The sequence below is a fragment of the Marmota marmota genome, unplaced genomic scaffold, assembly GCF_001458135.2.
Source record: "Marmota marmota marmota unplaced genomic scaffold, marMar, whole genome shotgun sequence".
Classification (NCBI taxonomy): Eukaryota; Metazoa; Chordata; class Mammalia; order Rodentia; family Sciuridae; genus Marmota; species Marmota marmota.
The window spans coordinates 5,645,847-5,652,873 of NW_025999913.1; the positions used below are offsets into that span (position 1 = coordinate 5,645,847).

The 7,027-nt window shown below is 40.4% G+C and overlaps 1 pseudogene; it reads left to right on the top strand.

Moving 5' to 3' along the window:
• The first annotated feature begins 1,190 nt into the window (after positions 1-1,190).
• Positions 1,191-1,971, top strand: LOC107149379 (annotated as a pseudogene).
• Positions 1,972-7,027: the final 5,056 nt, after the last annotated feature.

Consider the following 7,027-nt stretch of genomic DNA (forward strand, 5'->3'; position numbering starts at 1 on the left):
AGTTGTAGGGCTGACACTCTGGTATTGGAAATAGCAAAACACAGTGAGGTCAAGTCCTTGCATCTTCCTGAGCCAACTTGGTGAACTTGGCACACCCCTGGAACTCAGTACTTGCTTCTTTGGTAAAATGAGACCAATAGCATCTGCCATAGTTCTCCCATTGGATTTTCTAATATATATGAATAAAGTCTATGAAATCAGTTACACACCCTATGAAGTTGGCATGTACTTATATAGTATGTAAATAAAATTAAAATGCCATTAGAAGAAGATGGAGTTCTTATGAATTGCTAATAAATGAGGTATTTATTAGGTCAGTGTAATTTCTCCTCTAAAATTTCTCCTCAAAGATTCAGTAGATCATTCTCTCTGGCTTAGCATTTCTTTAATGGATAGGGAACATTCAGAGTGTTGACTATTTAAGTTCGTCTAGAGTGGCTTTCCTTTCTTCCTGATATCGCCTTGTTTATCCTCTTGATTTATCCTCACGTTCCACTTAAGCAGGCTATACACTTAATGCCATCTTGTTTATGGGGACTAATAAAAGAAAATTCTCTGCGATGGGAGATTTGCTTTATTTAAATGCAAATTAAAACTATATTCTTTCAGTTACAGGCCAAAGATTATAAACGCATGCTGCCTAACAATTTCAGGCATAAGTAAGAATGCTTTTCCTTACCATAATAATGAAACTGATTTTCATTTTTTGTAAAATGGTGGAACTAATTGAGCTGTGACATTTATATTATCTTACTTATGTTTTATGCTGCTTTTTAAAAGGGAAGGTAACATTTATATAAGAAACAGAAGAATAAACTGAATTGTTAGACTAGTAAAGAAATTGAGTAACTTAAAATTTCAAGAAACATGGAATGCCTTTCGACCTTACCATTCAACTTCTATGACTAAACAAATATAATTCTTCCTCTGCCTCCTTTATTGCGTCTAGAAAAGAGTGATATTTATCTTGAAAGGATATTCTAATAACCAACACAATAACTTGCCAGATGGATTTACGTTTGGAGAAGGGGAGCCTGATCATTTTCTGAAACCCCATATAACCCGTTTTCTTCATGGAGAGCTCCTATTGGCAATCATGAGATATTAAGAAAGGATCAAGAAATCAAGAAGGAAAATGAACGAATAAATATATAGCTTGTCCAGAAGGCAAGGAGATCTCCAAAAGAATTATGGCTTTCCGCTCGTCCACCGCTGCCGCCTCCTTCTTCTGCGGCTCCTGGAGATGCTTGTGTGCTCCTTGGGTGCGGACCTGGTACCTCTTTTGTGAAGCGGCAGCTGAGGAGACTCCGGCGCTCGCCTTGGCCGACGAAAAGCCCAAGGAAGGAGTCAAGACTGAGAACAACGATCATATTAACTTGAAGGTGGCGGGGCAGGATGGTTCTGTGGTGCAGTTTAAGATTAAGAGCACTTAGTAAACTAATGAAAGCATATTGTGAACGACAGGGTTTGTCGATGAGGCAGATCAGATTCCGATTTGACGGGCAGCCAATTAGTGAAACAGACACACCTGCACAGTTGGAAATGGAGGATGAAGATACAATTGATGTGTTCCAGCAGCAGACAGGAGGTGTCTACTAAAAAGGGAACCTGCTACTTGAATCCAGAACTCTGTTCTTACAGTCCAAGAATACATTCTCAATTAGAAAACTGCAATTTGGTTCCACCACATCCTGACTACTACAGTATAGTTGTCTTTATTCTTTCATTTTCCCCTTCCCCATTCCTTTATTGTACATAAAGTAACTGGTGTATGTGCACAAGCATATTGCATTTTTTTTTAAACTAAATGGCCAATGATATGTTTTGATTGACATCAAATGGAGATGGGATGGGGAAAAATACTGGTTCTGTGAAAATATCCCCTTTCTCCATTAGTGGCATGCTCATTCAGCTCTTATCTTTATATTCCAGTAAGTTATTTTGCTCTCACTGTTTTAACAAAAAACAAAACAACAACAACAAAAAAAAAACCCTGAACAACATAAAAATCCTTGCATACCATGTTTGATTCGAGAATTTTAATGTTTTTCATTTATCATTGTAAAACCAAGGACAATTTTATAACTTTTTTGTACGTAGCTGTTACATGTAGGGCAATCTGTCTTTAAGTAGGGGTAAATTACTCTTAAAAAAGATTCCTAGATAGTTTTCCCTTCAAGTCAAGCGTCTTGTTGTTTAAATAAACTTCTTGTTTAAAATGAAAAAAAAAAAGAAAAGAAAAAAGACCAGAGGAAAGGGGAGAAGGCATCACAACATTACATAACCAGCACAGATCCCTCTTGGGGAACTCCCCCAGAGCCCAGCCAGGAGAGCAGCCAGCCTGAAGCACCAGCCTTGACCAAGGGTCCACCTGGTTCCCTCACCTTCTTGTTCCCTTACAAATGCACATATACCCCACAGCAAGACTGGCCAGGACCAGGGAGTGGACTGGAACTGTTGTGTCCTAAAGATGAGGCACTGACTCTCTCGTTTCCCCAATGCCCACCAACCCCAGCAGTTAATCGACATGTGGAACTAATGCACAGCCAACCTGACTGACATGCCCAGAGGTCAACCCCCAGCCCCTGCCTCCTCAGCTAGCCCTGAGCCCTGGGCACCAAGTGAACTAACTCAGCCCAAGGGAGGAGTGGGCAAAGTCTCGTGCCTGGGGAGCCTTGTTTTCGTCACTGAGTCCTCAGAAAGGGGGATCTCTGGAGTCCTCGTCCATCCTTGTCTGCCAAGAAGGCCTATTGGAATCTCATAGCCTGCGCCAGAATCACTCAAGTAAAGCAAAATGAAGTGAAAGTCAGTTTTTTAGATTGTTGATTAAATACAATGGATCCTTTGTTAATGAACAAAGCCCTCAGGCAGAACTGGAGAAAATTGAGAAACAGGAGACCCAGGAGTGGTGGGAGGCCAGCTGACTCCTGATGGGCTGTCTGTCCATCTGGACAGTTGGCTGGCCTGGCTCCCTGGCCCCATGCTGCCTGTCAAGCTGCAGCCTTTATCATGCCTATCAGAAGCTCATTAACACAAAGTTCTTGTCGTATTTTGTTGGGTGTTTATTTTATAGATTTTTATTGAGGACTTTCTATGTGCCAGGCGCTACTAAAAGCTAAAAATACAAACATTCGCTCAAAGCTTCATTCAGTAGTTTATAGAGCCCAAGAAGGCCCTGCACTGGGACCAGACGGGCATGGTTCTCACCCTCGGGGAACTCACGTTCTTATGAATGAGCTAAAAAAGGAAATAAATTAGATCCTGGATCAGAAAAATGGATATTAGGAAAACACTGAAGGATCCCAAATAAAGTATGGACTCTACTTAATAATAATGTATCAATATTGGCTCATTAATTGTGACAAATGTACCATACTAATGGAAGATGCTAATCAGAGAAACGGGCAGGTATATGAGAACTCTCTATGCTATCTGTATATACTATCTTAATAACTTTTCTTATAACTTATCTATATACTATCTTTATAACTTTTCTCAAAGTTTAAAATATTCTAAAAATAAACATTTTTTTTAAAAAGATAACAGGGTATTGTGGTGTACACCTGTAGTCCCAGATACTTTGGAGGCTAAGGTGGTAGGATCACTTGAACCCAGGAGTTTGAGATCGGCCTGGGCAACATAGCAAGTCCCTATATTTTTTTAATTTCTTTTTTTAGTTGTAGATGGACATAATATCTTTATTTTTATTTGTTTATTTTTACATAGTGCTGGGGATCGAATCCAGGGCCTCACGCATGTGAGGCAAGCACTCTACCACTGAGCTACAATCCCAGCCCACAAGTCCTCATCTTTAAAAAACAAAAAAAAAAAAAAAAGAAGAAGAAGAAGAAAACAGGATAAATTAGTAATTATAATTGATTGGTCAATTATAGGTTTTACTTGGTGTTATGTAGAATAAACGGAGTACTCTAATAGCTGATAACAGGGAGAACATCTGTCATTAGCAGACAGAACTCAGACCATCGTGCACCTGACAGATGTCTATGGAGCACCTGCTTTGCATCAGGTACCGTGTCAAACTGGTAATAGTAAGATGAATGAGATATGGTCTTTGCTCTTGAGGAGCTGTCCCCTAATAGGCTACATAGATACCAAAAGAGCCAATCCTGCAGAAACACACACACACACATACATACATACACACACACACACACACACACCTTAATTTTGGAAAATCCAGACCCACTATTTGACTGAATTATCTAGCTACTTTTTAGTCCTGTTGGTAGGCCAGTGTAGACCCCACCTTGGTGTGGGTCAAATGGTATATTTCTTACATAAGTTGCTGCGTGGGGTTACCTAAATTAAAACCTTCACCTGCCTTTCTTCTACTTTTATAGGTAATCACCTGTCACTCCACAAAGCCTGGGGATCTCTGAGGTGACCTTCAGACCCTGGTGCACCTTATGGCTGATGCCCATAACTCTCCATTGTTATTGGCTCAGAAGGGCAGAAGCCACTTCCACTGAGAATGGTGGCAGCTAGGAATCTTTGTTGGTATCTGGATAAGCAAAATATTATGTGAAATGAGGTCAGGCTGGGTGAGAAAAGTGTAGACTCTGACCAAGCTCTACCCCTAACTGTTGGTGCCATCCCTTGACCACTCTGAATCTCAGGGTCACATAGGAAATATCAAAATAAGATGTGGGTAGATCAAATGAGATCATGATAAGTGCTTTGAAAAATAAAAAGAATTATTCAAATGCAAAGTGCTGGATTACTTTTGTAAAATTTGTGAAGGTTGTCAGCAAAAAGAATTTCAAAGTTTTGCTGCTTAATATTTTAAGTCAAGTTGATCAGAAGTGCCATAATACATCAGAGTTGAGTAGAACAAGCACATGTTTTTTTTTTACTCAATGATAGATAACAGAGACCAGGCACAGTGGGGACTTGAAAGTCTGATATAATTCTGTCAGTTGGAAGTCAAGAGGTAGATCTGGGAGAGACTCTCTGAAAACTTCTTTGGGACTTCCAATAAAACACGAGGGCAGGAGGGGCATGACATCCCTCTATCCACTCTCTCCTGTGAAAATGTCCCCTTTTCCCCTTTTCCTATCTTTTTGGGAGGGTACAGAGATTGATCTCAGGGGCACTCAACTATTGAGCCACATACCCAGCCCTATTTTGTATATTATTTATAGACAGGGTCTCACTGAGTTGCTTAGCGCCTCACTTTTGCAGACGCTGGCTTTGAACTTGCCATCCTCCCGTCTCAGCCTTCCGACCTCTGGGATCAAATGCGTGTGCCACTGCACCTAGTTTCCTATCCCTTTTGATAAAATAATGCTGGCTAGTCTGAGCAACATATTTGAAGTCTTTCTAGCATGATCACAAGAACCAGTAACTGAGGATGGCTGCCTCAGCTCTGAGCTGGCCCTTGCTCCATAACACCCAAGAGCCATGTCTCTCACTCTAACAAATGCGGGGAACCCCTCTCCACTGTCACTGGTTCATAACTGCATCACTTCCTGACAGGTGTTAAGGGATCACCCATTACACATCAGGCATTGTAAGACCAGGACCTCCCTTTCTCTACCTTGATCTACCTCAGCCTCAGGAGAAGAATTCTGGTCTAAATCAGCCATGACGATCACGCCAGCGATAGACTGCTCTACATGGGGGTATATGTCCCAGTTCTGGCCAATGAGAAATAAGGAAAAGTCTGACTTTCCTGCCCTGACTTAAAGAATTTCAAGAAGAGAAAACTTACTGCCCCTGCCTTGCCTTTTCTACTGGTGTGAGGACATGAGGCTGCAAGGGTAGCATCCCTCTTGCAATTGTGAGGCCACAAACGCAAGGACACAAGGGAAACAAGATCAGAAGGAGGAAGATTCTTGATGATGCCACTGTGCTATATACCCACCCACCTCCTGACTCCTGGGGAGAAGAGATAACCAAATGCTGTTAATGCTTAAACCACTGTTACTTGCAGACAATTGCATATGCAAATTGGGGCAATCACTAAGGAATGTAACTTGGCAATATATTTCTATTTTGAATGTGCATACCTTTTGACTAGATAATTCTACTTATCAGAATTTCTCCCACAGATATACTCACATAATGTTGTAATTAATATATTTAAATATATTTACTTGAGCACTGTGTATGTAACAATATGGTTAAATAGATTATGTTGCATCCCTAAAATGGAATAATATGGACTTCAAAAAGGTAGGCACAGGTCTATGAATACTGGTAAGAAATTATATTCTAGATACATTATGGGAAAGAAGTAAGATTAATAATGGTTGAAGCTGGATGATGGGCACGTGGAGATTTGTTATGCCATTTTTCTTATAAATGTATTATGGAGATTTGAAAATTTCCAATATAAAAAAAAAAACAACTAAAGATAAGGGGCAGAAACAGTAGTAGGAATAGAATAGAGTGACATCATTTGTGTGGATTTTTTTTTAAAGCAAATACATATATACAACTGGGTGAGAGAGATTTTGTAGTTCATTATCTACAGCTTACTTTTCTGTATGTTTGAACTTTTCATTTAAAAATATGTTTGAAAAATGAAATACTTGTAGTAAGCACTGGGCTATGAACTGGGAGGACAGCAGTGAACTAGGAAGACCCCATCACTTCATGGAACAATCTTTGGGGAACTTGTTTCTATTAGGGAATCTCAAATGCAATAGGACTGTTGCCTCCAGGACCTGTGGGACCCTGTTTCTCTTGTACCCTGCACATCATTGCATATGCAAATTGCACATAATCACTACCCTACCAATGGCCTTGAATTTAGAGGAATTCCCAAACAGTGGTACACTAACTAACATATGTCAAAAATTAGCTGTGTGGTGGGTGAAGCCCTGAGGTTCAGTTCAGCAAAATTTTCTGGGCACTCAGTGTGTGAATGGCATTGTAAAGGTGCCAGGACTTCAGAAGTGATGATCAATTCCTGTCCTCCACTTACAACCAAGCAGAGGAGATGGAAAGGGAACCCAGCAGGCCAGGGGGAAGGGAGTGGGCAGGGAAAAAAAAAAAAAAAAAA